The sequence below is a fragment of the Carassius auratus genome, chromosome 20 (assembly GCF_003368295.1).
Source record: "Carassius auratus strain Wakin chromosome 20, ASM336829v1, whole genome shotgun sequence".
Lineage (NCBI taxonomy): Eukaryota > Metazoa > Chordata > Actinopteri > Cypriniformes > Cyprinidae > Carassius > Carassius auratus.
This window is the reverse complement of record NC_039262.1, coordinates 11,616,937-11,634,611: the sequence shown is the minus strand read 5'-3', so window position 1 is coordinate 11,634,611 and position 17,675 is coordinate 11,616,937. Positions and strand designations below refer to the sequence as shown.

The window sequence follows — 17,675 nt, the reverse complement described above, 5'->3', positions numbered from 1 at the left end:
AACCTTCATCATAAAGCCACAAATAAACCCATTTTGTATGAAAACTGAATAATTGATTCAAAGGATGGCACATTCAAACCAAACATAATTGCCCATGCTGTTTAAGGGCAATTAAAGTGGAATTTCTAAAAACCTAATGATTATTATGGGATTTGTATAATTGAGGGCTAAGGCTAGAATGAGTTTTGCCTTGTTTATATTTTGGAGGATGAGTCTCATAAACGAGTCTTGGCGGTTTAGGAATAGCACTGTCTCGTGGGACCAGAGTTCAAGCAGCACACGCATTTACATGAATAAATGTGCCAGTGGTTATTAATGCTTTGTTATGTCTTAAACAATTCTAATACTTCTTATCTCTGAGGGCTGAGCTTTGGCACAGACACTCTTCACAGATTCAAGGTAATTTTTCAGAACTGTTGCGCATAATCCTTTTGGTTTTTCTTTTCTTTTTGTTGTGCAGTGTGTATGGATGCCCCTTGGCTAAGAAAAGGAAAACCCAAGAGAAACCTCCGCAGGAGCCAGCTTCCAAACGCCGTCCATTTCTAACTATGGCTGATGGTGAGCCCACCATGTATGAAAGCTATGAAGCCATGGAGGAGGGTGAGGAGAGGGAACATGAAGAAGTAGAGGAAGTGGAAGAAGAGGAGGAGGAAGAGGATGATGAAGAAGAGGAGTGCTCAGATGACAATGAGGAGCCGGGAGAGGAAGAAGAGGACGAGGAAGAAGAAGGAGATGAAGATGGAGAGGTAGAGAGAGAGGAAGTAGAGGAGATAGAGCAAATGGAGGAAGAGGTAGAAGAAGATGAGGAAGTTGTGGAGGAGGATGGGGATGATGAAGAGCAGGAGGATGAAGAAGAGGAGGACGATGAAGATGAGCATGAAGAAGAGGAATACTATGAAAATCAAAGTCATCATCAAAGTAAGGCTTTTTAGATTGATTGTATATTCTGCTAACATTTTCCAGAATGTTTGTGTAGTTATAAAGACAACGTTCTTAAATCATCAAATAAAAAAAGTATGTATGTTCGAAATTTAAAATATCTTATGATTTTTAACCATATTCTAAAGACATTTCTTACTTCATTAATTAACTTAAGGTTTTTTTTTTTTTTTTTTTGGTACTACTTTATGAAGTCAAATGTCAAATTTTGTCATTACAAGATTTTTTAGAGAAGCTTTAAATGTTTTTCCGTGGTTATACAAACATTCTGGAAAATGTCAGTAGGAAATGTAATGTTTAGAATCTACAGAAAGACATGTCGTTGCTCTGACACACGGAATGCCTCATGAAATATGAATCAAGGGTAGCTTATTGTAGGTCAACTGACATTTCAGAGTATAATTGACAGAATATGCAGTTAAAGTAAATGTTTTATTTCTTAAATTGCCTGTTTTAGTTTCAAGTCATACAGTATGTGTAATTTGCTGAATCAGAATGAAATCTACATATACCCTGCCGAGAATGTCCGGCCTTCACCATCCTAATTAATGTAAATTTTACAGCATGGAACAATCCAACTCCCCTTTCGAAACTGAGGGAAAGCAGATGTGACTGCTTCCTTAGTATGCGTCTCACCCTCATTCTCTGGTGTCCTCAATCGCTTGTGACAGTGCTTCCAGTTTAATAGAAAGAGGAGGCTCTCTGAGTTATTAACTCTGGCCCCCCTCCACACACGCACAACGCCGTTCCAGGAGGTGTCAAATACACTCAGCCCCCCACCCCTCCCTGGTGAAAATGGGCTCCTCCTGAGGATATTTCTGGCTACAGAAACAGAGCACCTCATCCGCTGCTTATCCCTGCAGTCTCATCCTCCTCTGTCCCAAATACTAGCAACACTAAAATCTTTTCAGTTCAATTGAGAGGCTTTCAGTGCAGCCAGTGCTGCTCACATGTTATCGAACACGAATATGTCTGGTGAAACATTTAAAAGGCTGCCTGATGATTCATGTAACGTATTGCAGTTTCTTTAAAACTCATCTGTTTCTTTTGCCAAATGCTCAAATTTATTTCAACGACATAGTGGCAGTTACCATCTTGCTAAATTGGATTTCATTATTTAAATCTATTTGTACCTGTGTCATGGAGCTGTACGTGAAACCCTGGTGTGACATTTGTCTTAGATTTGCTGCATCAATGCAATCGTTCATGAGACGTTACATTTTCATAATGATAGTGTTCAGGCCGCTTCAGATTATAGAGAGGACTGACATTTAGTTTGTGAATTTATCATGCCGCACAACCCTCTTGCTGTTAACAGGGTGGAAGGCCCTAGTGCGCACCGTATTTGAAGATGTATTTTTGGAGTGGTTTAGAAAATCTTAAAGGATTAGTTCACTTCCAGAATACAAATTTCACCCCCATGTCACCCAAGATGTTCATGTCTTTTTCTCTTCGGTCGAAATGAAGGTTAACGAAACACATTTGAGGAAAACATTCAAGGATTTTTCTCCATATAGTGGACTTAAAAGGGTTGAAGGTCCAAATTGCAGTTTCATTGCATGCTAATAAGGGCTCTGCATGATCCCAACCGAGGATTAAGAGTCTTATCTAGGGAATCGAACGGTCTTTTTCATTCTCTTTTTTTAACGTTATTTTTATGGGCTTTTTATGTCTTTTATTGAGATAGGATAGTAGAGGAATCACAGGAAAGTACTGGGAGGGGAGAGGGGAGCGGAATCGGCAAAGGACCTCGAGACAGGAATCGAACTTGTGTCAACTTGAGCGCAGCTGTATGTCAACGCACTACCCTGACAAACAGTCATTTTCCAAAAAAAAGAAAGAAAGACATGAACATCTTAGATGACATGGGGCGAGTAAATTATCCGGACATTTTAATTCTGGATGTGAATGAACATTTAAGGTTACACTTTATTTTGATTATCTACCAACTTTTTATTTAGACATTCTACTAACTGTAAGTACCTTTGCAACTACACGTCAACTAACTCTCATTGGCATATTAGTAGATACTAACCCTAAACCTAACCCTACCCCATGTAGTTACCTAGTATTACCAGAACATTCTTATATAAATACACTGTAAGTACACTATAAGTACGTGTAAGTACACGAACTGTAAAATAAAGTGCAACCAGTAGAGTATTAGTAAACAGTTAGGTCAGGGTTAGTAGAATAAGTTGACATGTACTTTCAAAGTTACTTATAGTCAGTAGAATGTCTTTTTGGAGGAACATCAAAATAGTGATCAGACACAGACTCTTCACTAATACTCTAAAGATTGGTATTTGACGTAGTCGCAAAATTCTTCACAGTCAGCAGAATGTAAAAAGTGGACTATCAAAATAAAGTGTTGCCAAATTCCTTTGCCAATTTTTTTGCATTTAACCAGAAAATTGTTCTCTTTTCTCTTCAGACGGCAATTATTCAAGTGGTGGACAATCAAAATCCAATCAAATACTTGAGAAGGACAATAACAATAACATTAACAATGAGGAGTATGAGAATTATGATGAGCTTGTGGCCAAGTCTCTTCTCAACCTTGGTAAAATTGCAGAGGATGCTGCCTACCAAGCCATGACTGAGTCAGAGATGAACAGCAATTCTTCCAACAGTGCAGGTGAGGATGACGACGAGGATGAAGATGAAGAGAGCGAACAAGGAGGCCATAAGGGAGAGTTGAGCGTCGACTTGGATAGCGATGTGGTACGCGAGACTGTGGACTCCCTGAAGCTTCTGGCCCAGGGACACGGAGCTGTGCTTCCTGACGAGGGCTATGCAGATGCCGGGTCTGGGGATCCTGGCTCAGCTGGCCACACTAACGGACGAGGCCAGACAGAGGAAAGTGAGGAGGAAGTGTGTCTCAGTAGCTTGGAGTGTCTGCGCAATCAGTGCTTCGACTTGGCTCGCAAACTCAGTGAGACCCAAACGTCCGAGGGGTCCACGATGGAGGTCCAAGTGCAGCACCAGATGGAGCATCAGCATCAGCAGCATCAACAGCATCAACAGCAGCAGCCTCCAATGCATCACATGCCTAGGTATGACAGCTGCCAGATGGACCAGCACAGACCCCTTGAGAGGAACTACTCAGACATGGTCAATCTGATGAAACTGGAGGAGCAGCTCAGTCCTGCTTCAAGAGGCTACCCCTCTAGCTGCGCCCAGGAAGGGGATGAAGACACTACATCAGTGGCCTCCGAACGTTCCGATGAAGCTTTCGACATGACTAAAGGCAACCTGTCGCTGCTGGAAAAGGCCATTGCTCTGGAATCCGAGCGTGCCAAGGTTATGCGAGACAGAATGGCATCAGAACAGATGGTGGCTCGGAGGGACAATCAGCGCCTTCATGGAGAGCACAGCCCAAGGCAGAGCAGCAGTGCAGAAGAACGCAAGGCCCGACTCCATCATGATGGCGCAAAAAGAGCATATTACCCTAAAGGTAAAAATAAAACTTCTAATGAGATTTTACATTTCAGCAGAGATTTCAGTTCTCCTTCATTATACAGAATATGTAACCCATATTCTGCCACTGTGGAAACAAATAAAAAAAGGTTATTTTGGTAATTTCTCACAATTGTTAGATATGAAGTCACAACTGTGAGATAAAAAGTCAGAATTTCCTTATTTTATTTTTTTTATTTTTGGTAAATGTGACTTTATGTGATATTATATTTCACAATTGTGACTTTATGTCTCCTAATTGTGACATTATATCTCACTAATTGACTTTATGTCTCACAATATGGCTCCATATCTCAAAAATCTGACTTTATCTTACCTAATTGTGATATTATATACTCACAAATGTGACTTTATATATTCCAATGTGACCTGTTATTTCTTATTGTGAAACCTTTTCTCAAATTTACTTTTTTTTTTCTCTCACACATACACTCACCTAAAGGATTAGGAACACCATACTAATACTGTGTTTGACCCCCTTTCGCCTTCAGAACTGCCTTAATTCTATGTGCCATTGATTCAACAAGGTGCTGAAAGCATTCTTTAGAAATGTTGGCCTATATTGATAAGATAGCATCTTGCAGTTGATGGAGATTTGTGGGATGCACATCCAGGGCACCAAGCTCCCGTTCCACCACATCCCAAAGATGCTCTATTGGGTTGAGATCTGGTGACTGTGGGGGCCATTTTAGTACAGTGAACTAATTGTCATGTTCAAGAATCCAATTTGAAATGATTTGAGCTTTGTGACATGGTGCATTATCCTGCTGGAAGTAGCCATCAGAGGATAGGTACATGGTGGTCATAAAGGGATGGACATGGTCAAAAAAAATGCTCAGGTAGGCTGTGGCATTTAAACGATGCCCAATTGGCACTAAGGGCTCTAAGGTGAGCCAAGAAAACATCCCCCACACCATTACACCACCACCACCAGCCTGCACAGCCGTAACAAGGCATGATGTATCCATGTTCTCATTCTGTTTACGCCAAATTCTGACTCTACCATCTGAATGTCTCAACAGAGATCGAGAATCATCAGACCAGGCAACATTTTTCCAGTCTTCAACTGTCCAATTTTGGTGAGCTTGTGCAAATTGTAGCCTCTTTTCCTATTTGTAGTGAAGATGAGTGCTACCCTATGGGGTCTTCTGCTGTTGAAGCCCATCCGCCTCAATGTTGTGCATGTTGTGGCTTCACAGATGCTTTGCTGCATACCTTGGTTGTAACGAGTGGTTATTTCAGTCAAAGTTACTCTTCTATCAGCATAGAAGCCCATTCTCCTCTGACCTCTAGCATAAACAAGGCATTTTCGCACACAGGACTGCCGCATACTGGATGTATTTCCCTTTTCCCACCATTCTTTGTAAACCCTAGAAATGGTTGCGCGTGAAAATCCTCAGACCGGCCCGTCTGGCACCAACAACCATGCCGCGCTCAAAATTATTTAAATCACCTTTCTTTCCCATTCTGACATTCAGTTTGGAGTTCAGGAGATGTCCTGTCTTGACCAGGATCACACACCTAAATGCATTGAAACAACTGCCATGTGATTGGTTGATTAGATAATTGCATTAGTGAGAAATTGAACAGGTGTTCCTAATAATACTTTAGGTGAGTGTACATATAAAGTGAGTATAAATATATAAATAGATATATAAAGTTAGCATTATCCTATTTACTTTCTTTGTTTTTGGTAATTGTGACTTTAAATCTCACAATGTGGCATTATATCTTACAAATGCGGCTTATGTTATTTTTCCGTAAACAATGTGAATTTATTTCTCGTAAATGCAACTTTATATATTTTAGTGTGAATTTTTGTTTTGTAACATTTTGCATGGTTAACAGTTTTATTTTTTCTCTAAACTTGAATCAAGTTTCCATAAAGGAGCATATTTGCACAAACAGAGCTCTTTTGAATATGAATATAATCTTCTCGTCCTGAAAGCTGTTGTGGCATTTGTTCCCCAGTGTCTTGGGTCACTTAACATTCCGTCACACATTGTGCCAATGACATTGATGACTATGGGGTCACTTTGGTGAGATGGAAACATTTTTGGGGCTTGTTTTAAATACTCAGGTCACCCTGGTAGCGACTTCCATAATGACAACAGCTTACGCTGCTAAAATAGGCTGACATGGTAACATCAGAGACTTACCTTGTCAGGCATGAGTAATGGCAATCTGCACGGCCCGTTAAGAAAGCAAATCTCATCCCTTGGATCCCATACATGGTTTATTACCTCAAATCCTACCCAATCCACACCCACTACCTTTGGGAATGAGCCATCTCCTCTGATATATCCAGATATTAGCAATCAGAAACTACAGGAGCATATCAGTATCACATTTAACAAATATACGTTACAGTGTTGAGGAATCTCAGATCACCTCTGGTTACCCAAACTAACAGCTCTTCCTATCTGCTACTTTAAAAGGTTCATCATTTGTCTCTGCTCAGATGGAACTGCTTTGTATGTTTCATTTCCTTCCATTTGCTCAATTTGCACTATGTTTTCCATTAAAGACAGCCTGTCTGTGCTTCCTACTGTAGAGCAGTTTGCTGTTGTTTTCAGTGCACGACCACAGCAAGTCAGAGGGTCGTGTAATTATAGAATTACACCATGATTTCACACCTCGTCTCCAGAAACTATTCTTGGCGCTAATTATTGGAGCGTCGTTATTAAACATGTCGAGTGATCTCACTGTTCTGACTGACAGGGAGCATTATTATTGCATGCTTGTGGAGTTCTACAGCAGTTATTTTTGGCTAATAAAAGAGGGAAGATATTATAAATGTGTTCACTTAGCTAAACCGGTTTTAATAACAAAGAATATATATACTGATGAACGCATCCACGATTTTAGAAGAAACTGCCGTTTGCTGGTTTTTCCTTTCTGGTCTCTTGGTAGAAACTATGCACACCATGTACCAAAACCAGTGAAAGCTGAACATATTTTTCTTTCGGGTTTTCATTTGCAAGATAAAATTGGGAACTGTTATAGTGGAAACGTTAACCTGTTTAACAGCAGGAATCTGAATTGGTTGCTTGTATTTAATATCAATAGCACACATGCACACGTTAACCTGGAGTAAAATGTCTTTGTAGAATAAAATAGCACGAGATGCACTTATATGTATAATGTAAAGGCTCCCAAAATTCCTATTTCCTCACAATGATTGTCTAATTTTATGCAATTCCTACTTTTCATACTGTAAGGTGAAAAGCGCTTACAGTTGTATATTTCATCTTTATGAAATGGTTTCGGATGGTGGAGATTGTTACAATAATCACCCACAGATATGTACATACGGTGGAAGTGCTGTTTTTATTATATTATATTATATTATATTATATTATATTATATTATATTATATTATTGATTAGCTGCCATTATATCTACAATTGTTACTATTACAGAAAACTCAATCACAAAATTAATGAACTATAACATTTTCCTGATAGGCTTTCACTATAATATAATGTGGTAACTATAATATAATCTGAATAATTGACTCCAGTCCATTGAATTGTTAGGAAATAATGCCCACTATATTTTCTAATAATTCAACAGCCCGTCGTCAATTATTCCTTATGGCGTTACATTTTAATGAGAATATGTATAAAAAAAAAACATGTTCTACAGATCAGGGAATAAATAGACAATTATTTATGTAAATGTTTTTTATTGGCCGACTGATGAAATTCCGCTGTATGAAATTTTTCTGAATTACAATCCAATACAATCCCATCCGGAAGTCTCATTCAAGCTATATTCTTTATCGAGTGTCCAATTTCAAAGCAAACAGAGCGTTTGAAAATAGCCGTAACCGGAGCATAAATGTTATCACAAAGAATCCAGCAGGTTAATGGGATTTGCTTACTGTGCCTGTAACAGGATATGCCAACAACTGTCTTTGTTTACAGACTCAAGGGGAGAGAAAAAAGAAAGCAAGTGTCCAACCCCAGGTTGCGATGGCACAGGCCACGTCACTGGACTCTATCCTCACCACCGAAGCTTGTCTGGCTGCCCTCACAAAGACCGCGTGCCACCAGAAAGTAAGCCGAATATGAACGCCATTTGCACATTGCTTCCCATGCATGTTTTCTACGTGCCGTCTGTGCTGTTTTACCTCTCTTTTCTGTAATGCATTTGAGCTTATTTCCTCCTCCAACCAAAGTGGTGGCGCACTTTCTCGTACGACCAACCTCTGCTTGTCTGGATGTGCTGATTGGTGCTTATGAGTAATTTTAGCCTGTTTTCAATATGGCTGCACTGATCTCTCAGACGCAAAGCAGCTTTTTCAACACTCCCTCCAGTCACACCTCTAATTGGACGAGGATCATGTCACAAGCAGGTTCTGATGAGTCAGTTTACTGCAGGCCCAGAGACGTAGCACTGCAGGATGTGTCATAGACAACCTAATGGCTAGACTCCTTTAATTCACCAAAATAAAATCCGTTTTTATTGAAGAGTGCTTTCTTTTTCATCATACGCCAATGCTTTCACACAACGTGCATGCCATTAACACATTGCATGCCTAGATTCTTCTTTCACCATATGGTGTGGCCGTGATTAACTTTATGATTAACTGATTTCAGCTGGAACGTTTCTTAGGAGCATGTGCATGTTGTTGTGACTGAGCCCATTCAGCTTAATGGAACACAAGGCTTTCATACTCACTCTGGATCCTCCTAACCTTCTCTCGCCCTCTCCTCTCTGTTTGTCCAAGTTCTTGCAATGTATGAGAATGTTCTAAAGTGCCCCACGCCTGGCTGCTCAGGACGCGGCCATGTAAATAGCAACAGGAACTCCCACCGCAGGTGAGTAGCTGGAAGGGATGTGGGGAGAAGAAACTGGCGCCACTGTGGGGACTGATGTTCCAGTCTTTTTACACAATTTATATAGGGAATAAGAAGAATGCGTAGTTGTAGATGGAGCCTTGCTTTCAGGAAAGAGAAGAGTTACTGATTTGTTTGTGTTTTGCTGAGTTCGGCTGGATCGTAGAAATACATAGCTCCAGGCTCAAATATATTATTTGCGCATTGGCACTTTTGACATGCAGACTGGAGATTCAGGATTCTATTCCCACATGGAACAAGGCACTTGGTGAACTTTTGAAACCTTTTAAAAGAGCCTAAAAAAAAAAAGGGATAAATAAGAAAATATATAAAATAATAGAAATACAAATATAAAATAAATATTTTATAATGATACTTTATATAATACACAGTATATGTACATACTGTATATGTGTGTGTGTATATACACTACCAATCAAAAGTTTTTGATACAATTGTATTTTTTATGCTCTTCTGCTCAACAAGCCTGCATTTATTTGATCCAAAGTACAGCAAAGATTTTGAGATAATTTTACTATTTAAAATAACAGTTTTTTATTTGAATATATTTTAAAATGTAATTTATTCCTTTGATTTCAAAGCTGAAATTTTAGCTTTATTACTCCAGTCACATGATCCTTCAGAAATCATTCTAATATTCTGTTTGCTGCTCAAAAAACATTTATTATTATTATTATTATTATTATTATTATTATTATTATTATTATTATTATTATTATTATTATTATATAAGATATAAAGGCTTCTTGAACAGCAAATCAGCATATTAGAATGATTTCTGAATGATCATTTGACACTGAAGAATGGAGTAATGATGCTGCAAATATAGCTTAATAAATTACATTGTCAAATATATACAAAAAGAAAGTACTTATTTCAAATATGAAAATTATTTCACAAAATTACAGCTTTGGTGTTTTTTGGATCAAATAAATGCAGACGTGATGAGCAGAACAGAATGTGAAAAAGTGTTTAAAGTATAATTTTTTAAAATAATAAAACATTTTATGTTCTACAGTAAATTTAATAATATAATAATAATAGAAATTGGTATTACTATTGAAACCTAAAAAATCGTTAAAAATTAAAAACATATGTCTTATTTTAATGATTAATCCAATGTAATATTTATTTAATTATATCTAATCAATACTGATATATCTAACAAAAAAAAAAAAAACTTAGTTAAGCAGTTAAGATGTGCCTCCATGTGCATATGGTGTACATTCAGACAGATGCAGTCTCCACCCGAAGTTGCTGCAGGCCATGTTATATGGAACAGCTCCTATGGGAGCACACACACACACACACACTATTAGAAGGGTTGAGCTGAAGAAAACAAAATGTATAATAGGGGAATATAACAACCCTGTACAGTATATATGGATTGTCTACACATTCCTCGTCACATGGTTGTCATGGCAACCATGTGACGTCCTTCTGTCTGTCAGTCTCCACTCACTCACTCTTCTAATTTCTTTCTTTTAAATGCACTTGTACTTATATGCTTTATGTGTTTCTGAAATTGCAGAGCGTGGGGGTGGGGGGGGGGTATGTTTGTATATTTGTCTTTTGTTGGTTTCTTTTTTTAAATGACTGAATAGTTTCTGTATAACCAGAAAACAACATGAAAATTGCAGATGATAAGAAGACAGTTCCCAGCTATACAAAGGATTACATAGAGAGAGAGAGAGAGAGAGAGAGAGATGATACAGAAAAGAGGGATAAACAAACGGAGTGGAAGATAGAGTAATGAGAGGAAGAAACAACGAGGGAGAAAGAGAGCAAGAGAGAAAGGAGAAAAAAAGGAGAGCAAGGGAGCGTAGCTGGATGTTCTGAAGCTCAGTTTGCTGTAGTGTGTCTCTCTGAAATGACTGCGGTATCTCGCTGTGAGGAGCTTTCTGAAACCAGCCAGCCAGAAATGCCCAGCAGATATCTGCAAAGCTTTGCCTTCGTACTATAGAACTAGGCCACATGAAATGCATAATTCATACATAAATATCCCCATGTACCGCACACGCGCGTACCAGGATTTTGCAAACACGCTGGAAGTCTGTATTGAGAGAATGTATTAAAAACAGACTATTCTCTCTGACAGACTTGTCTCCATATGCTGGTATTATACATTCCCTCATATCTCACTTTGGTCTTCAACTTCTGCTATCTGCTAGGGCATGTGTGTGCGTTTGGGAGTGTGTATGTGTGTGTGCCCTTACATGGTGCTTGTAATGTGATGTTAACATTACATAAATTGCTCTGCTGCTGTTGCAGTCTCTCGGGATGTCCCATAGCCGCCGCTGAGAAGATGGCAAAGGTTCAGGAGAAACATCACCCCTGCGACAACTCCAAATCTAACCAGGCGTCAGACCGTGTCCTGAGGTACTTTGTGACCCTTCGTGCCAAATATAAATATAAATACACACACGTGCATGCATATATTTAAGAAAAATATGTTATGTTTATTTATTTAATATATTTATATATAATATAAATATAATATATACATTTAAATATATATTTCAATATATACTGAATGTGTATGTATCTTTATATATACATAATAAATATACAGTCCACACACATATTTTATATAAACAAAATCAATATATATATACGTCTCATATTATTTTGTATTTTTGTATTATATTATAATGTGTGTATATATATTTGAGTAATTTTAAAATATATACTTAATTTAAATACTTAAAATAAATCTACATCTCCATGACAGACATAAAATGGACTGAGAACTGTGATTCATCTTGACTTTGATTATGGTATATTGATTTCCACCCTATGTCAATTCTTCCAGACCCATGTGCTTCGTAAAACAGCTGGAGATCCCACAGTATGGGTACAAAAATAATGTCCCAACCAGTACTCCACGATCCAACCTGGCCAAGGAGCTAGAGAAGTACTCCAAAGCCAGCTTCGACTACAGCAGCAGTTATGACAACCAGCCTCATGCCTATGGCAAGAGGTCCCTCACCCCGAAGCACCACGGGCGAGACACCTCACCCAAAGGATATGATGGCAAGCTTGGCTTTGTTATTCTTTTCCTCTTTCATTGAAGCTGGTGAGGTAGAAGGAGTCAGAATTGATAAACTGGTCTTTCTCTAGGGGATCAGATGGAAATAAGATAAGAATTAGTTTTGTACTGCCAGACGTCCTTGCGGTATTTTCCATTAAAAATATATATTTATATATTTTTTTTCTATTTTGAAATGAAGGCCTTCTCTTAATAAAAGCTTTGGATTTTTCACAGGCAGCCGTCGAGTTCAGTGCTCCTTTATTGGAAATCCTCTACTTATTGACTTCTGAAATGATTAATAACCTAGGTACACAAACCTAATGAAGGGATTTTTTTAATTTGCATGCAGCTCCTTTAATTTAATTACAGCTGGGTGGATATTTTTGACCACCATAATACATATGTGTGAAGAATGTATAGATATATACATCTATAATAAAAAAAAATCCTATAAGATATTCTCTTTGTATGCATGTATATAATGCAAGACATCGCAAGCTCGCGTATCAAATAAAAAATAGCAAAAAAAAAGAAAAGAAAAGGCAGTTATGTAGTGAGAGATACAGACAGATGTTTGAAATAAGCCAGATTTAAAAACCTATCGCCTGGATTTTTGTCAGTTTGCTCAAACATTATGTTTCTCCGTTTTTTGGTTCAAGCTTCATTTCTGGATGTTTTTTGTTTGGTAATGTACAGCGATGTAGCTCGCAACTGCAGCCCTGGTCTTGATAAATGAGCACACTTACATTTGTGAAGGAATCAAATTAACTGGAACGATTTTGTTCAAAATGGTAGCAGTTGATTTCACGCCCAAGCCAGAAATCGTAGAGATTTCCTGTCAACAGAATTCGGCGGATATTTTGGTACGGTTTCATTAGCTGTGCTTAAAATAACTCATTTTCATTATAACTCATGGTTATTACATCAGGAAAGTCTTGATTGCCCATAAGGAGCATTACAGCATGCCCTGCAGTGATAATATAGACAATGTTATTGAAATCAGAACACATACCACATCTCAGAAATTAAAGAGCATTCTTGCAAGTGATGTAACTTGCCTGTATGCTTTATCAAAAATATTCTGTTTTTGATAAATGAGACGAATGAAGAAAATTAAGCTTGAGCTAAAAAAAAAATTAATGAGAATAACATTTAATTAATGTTAGGAATTAACCGCACTTCATTTAGACTCAGTTGGCAACATCAATTAGTTACACCCAGTTTAATTGTAATGACAGTTTTGCTATTTGTCTCAATGCTAAAGTAGATGAAAAATCAGATCAAATGGGAGAGTAGTATAAATCTTGAATAAGTGGTTATAACTGCATTTTAGCAGCTGATTTGTCACCTTCCAGTATTGAAGGATGATAACAGCTCCTTAGTCAATACTAGGCTTTTTTGTTTCTCAGTTCTTGTGTCTGAATGCAGACCAGGGTTTCTCTATGAATGTGGATTTATATTGAAAAATAAATGCTGTACAAATGCTTCCCATACAGGTCTTAGATTTCATGTTAACAATGTGTAGCCCTCTACATGAAACCTAGATACACTGTAAAACCATTTCTCCCCCTCTCCTCCACTCTCTCTCTCTCACACATTCAATTTCTCAAAGCATTCATCTTGAAACATCAGATCATCTGTGTGTATGTGTGTATCTATCTATCTATCTATCTATCTATCTATCTATCTATCTATCTATCTATCTATCTATCTATCTCCCAGTCTGTCTATCATATCATCTATCTATCATCTATCTATTCTATCATCTATCTGTTCTATCATATTGTCTATTTATGTATGTATTTTCTATCTGTCTGACTTTCTATTCCCAAATCCATCCATCCATCCAAGGATATAGTGGCTGTCTGACCCAGGGTATGTGTATGTGTGCAGCCAAGCGCTATTGTAAGACCTCGAGCCCGGCCAGCAGCACCACGAGCAGCTACGCTCCCAGCAGCAGCAGCAGTCTCAGCTGTGGAGGAGGAGGAGGAGGGGGTGGAGGAGGAGGGGGAGGAGGAAGCAGCGCCAGCAGCACCTGCAGCAAGAGCAGCTTCGACTACACGCACGACATGGAAGCCGCCCACATGGCCGCCACCGCCATCCTCAACCTGTCCACGCGCTGCAGAGAGATGCCCCAGAGCCTCACCGGGAAAGGCCCAGAACTCCTGGCACAGGTGAGGGTCCACAACTTTTTCCTGCCAGATCCTCACCCGCTTGCACTGCTAATTTTGCATTTTGCTTTCTCTCACTGGGTATTTCTTAGTTTCTCTGCACTGCCTTCCAGAATGTAAAGGTAGTGCACCGAAATGAGGGCATGCAAGTTTAGAGTCATCCGGGGCAAACCCCTGCTCCTCTCCTCTGGGTTTTCGAGCTCATTTGCACAGGGAGCGGTTTCAAACAGTGAATGACAGCAGCACCTCTGAGAGCTCTCTGCAGAGACTCAGGGTCATCATATGAGCCTAATGGTCTGAACGAGCCACGGTCACTTTAGTGACACATCGACTTCGGACATAATCTGTATGGTGATAATGAGAGCACAGGGCTGGAGGAAGCTGGCAGCTGCAGGAACGCTGGGGTAGTGGTGCCCCTACCCTTTCTCACTGAGACGAGTAGAATTAATGTTGATTTCAGCTGTGGTCCAGGCCAAGCCAGCTCTCCCAGCATCCCTCTGGGTACATAGGAAAGACAATGACCTCTCTTTAAGGACAGTGAGGCAGCAGGCTAGAGGGAGTGGGGATGAGAATGAGAGGGGGGGGGGCAGAGGTAGTGAGGAGCTGCAGGGCTCTATATATTCACTAATAAAGCAGCTGTGCATGGAGATGTAGGGCAGCCGTAGAAGAAGCTCACACACTCTTCTTTCAGATCTTTTCTCCTCCCATCCTTTCCCACACTGTAAAAACTGAGGTGGTTGTAGAGTTTTAGAAATTTATCTATCAAATTATAATTATTTCAATTGATTGTAAAATGTTGACAAAGTTTGCCATTATTCTAAGTCTAGAAATAGCTGTATGCAAATAAATTGTTTAGTATTATGCACTGCATTTCATGTTTTTTATATAAAAAGTACACTGTAATTAAAAAGTTGGGTTACATTTTTTAGTTAATAGTTAATAGCAATATACCATTAATAAAACATTTAAAATAAACTTCTCTAGTTCAGTATATTTTAAAACGAGCTTCATTCTTATGATAGCAAAGCTGAATTTTCTGCAGTGTGTTTCATGTGATCGTTTAGAAAAAAATTATATTATGGTGCTCAAGAAATATTTATTGTTATCATCAATGCTGCTTAATGTTGTTGTCAAAACCAATAAATGCTTTTTCAAGATTCTTTGATAAATATAAAGTTAAAAAGAACACCATTTATTTGAAATAAAAATCATTCTATTATCTTTTCCTCTTCTGGTAAATTTAATGCAACCTTTCATTCATTCTTTAATTTACTCAAATAAATAAAAAAAACATAGGTAGTGAACACCACAGAACAAAGTCCTTGTTGTCTCATAATGTGCCACATGACCTTAAGACCTTTATACAGTACGTGAAATGTGACAAGGGTAAGCAAACAACTAACTAACTAACTAATGAAGTAGAGGCACAAATACAGCTTGACATCACCAGACATTAATTACCACACGTGACAATAAAATCAGCAACAACAGTGTAAGATGGCAAATGGTCAAACAATGCAACTATATTATTTATTCATGCCTAATGCAGGGAAGAGGGAAGAAGGCTAATGGGACTGATCCACAAAACTACTGTTCCAGTCTAGGCATTTGAACACACAATTAATGCCCCGCATGTGTGTACTCCTTCGAGATCCCTTGCTTATGTTTTTGTAAGTTGTTTAAAGTAGGCATGAAACAGAAATTGCAATTGTATTTTATCCCTATCATTACATATTTGAAATTGAATGATGTACGTGGATAAATAATTTATAATATGCATTGCAATATTCCAAAAAAATATAAGAATTATTAATATTCATTTCATAGTGGAATAATATGTTACCAAAAAATAAAAATAGAAATTTCTCCAGAATTTATACAAAATAATAATTAAAATAGTAATTTAATAATTTTAGTAATAAATGAATATAATAATTAATATAATATAATACAATATAATGTATTAAAATCTTTTTTCTAAAAAATTAGGTTTTTTTACTTGCTTAAAAATCTTTTTAACTGTGTATATGAAACCATGTACCCATCCTCATCTGTCATCCTTCCCCTTCCGTACTTCTCAATTATTCTCTTTATTCCTCTCTCTTCTCTCTTTCGTGGCAGAGCCCTGATGACAGAGATGGGGATGAGAACGGAACCCTGGATCTGAGCCGGGTTGGAGGGATGGGGGAGGGCAGTGGAGGCACAGTGCTGACCCCCTGCAGCCCATGTCGCCCCAGCGGCAGGCCCTGCTCAACAGCCACTGCTACCAGATGAGCACTGCAGACTGCTGGGACCTGCCTGTGGACTACACCAAGATCAAACGCCTGGACGAGGACCACAAGGAGGTACTGTCACCCCACCCCACCCCGACAACCCTTGAGTCTGCCTAGAAACAGACTGAAAGCACTTGCTTACATAAAGTGTAATTAAGAGGATAGTTACCACCATTTTAGTTCATTGTATTTGTTGCACCTGAGAGAGTGATCATTTAGAATATTCCACTTTATCATTTTGAAAAAATCATTGGAACTTAACAATTGAATGCTCTCTTAACATTCTGAAAGCAGAGTAACATTTAAAAAAAAAGTTAAATGAACATCAAGCTAAATTGGTTAGAAATAATGATGCATGAACAATCTGTAAATAATATTTTTGTGCTAATGTTTGAGAACATTATTAAATTGATAACAGACTGGGAATGTTACCTGTTAGCTGGGGGGAAGAAATGCTTGTGTTTGAGCATCCTGACACAGCAACAAGGAAGTGGGATCTTTTTCTTCAAACAATAGCTTGATGAGGAGATGTGTTCACGAAACCTGTTTAAAAGCAATAATTATTTCTGTTAGCAGTAGTGAAAGTGAAATAAATTAAACACTTCACCTTTACAAAACTTTTCAAAAAAGACAGTCGGAATTAGCATTATCATAAAGTATATAAAGCACTAATAAAACAGTACTTTTGACAACTGTGACTAAAAAAAAATTTAAGAACCACCATCTCTTTGGCTTCATCTTCTTTACCCAGGCATTTTGCTTTTTTGCTAACTGGTTATCTGAAAGTCAGTTGGCAGATGAATACTAGGCATAGTGAGATTACCTTTTACTGCTTACGTGTTCAGCTCAACACAGCAGAAGCTAAACCGTTGCTTTGTCCTTGTGTAAACCTTAAACAGTAAACTGACTGGGAAAG

General features: G+C 38.3%; 1 pseudogene; it reads left to right on the top strand.

Moving 5' to 3' along the window:
* LOC113037925 (myelin transcription factor 1-like protein) overlaps window positions 1–16,876 on the top strand; it is a 44,405-nt pseudogene extending 27,529 nt beyond the window's left edge.
* Window positions 16,877–17,675: the final 799 nt, after the last annotated feature.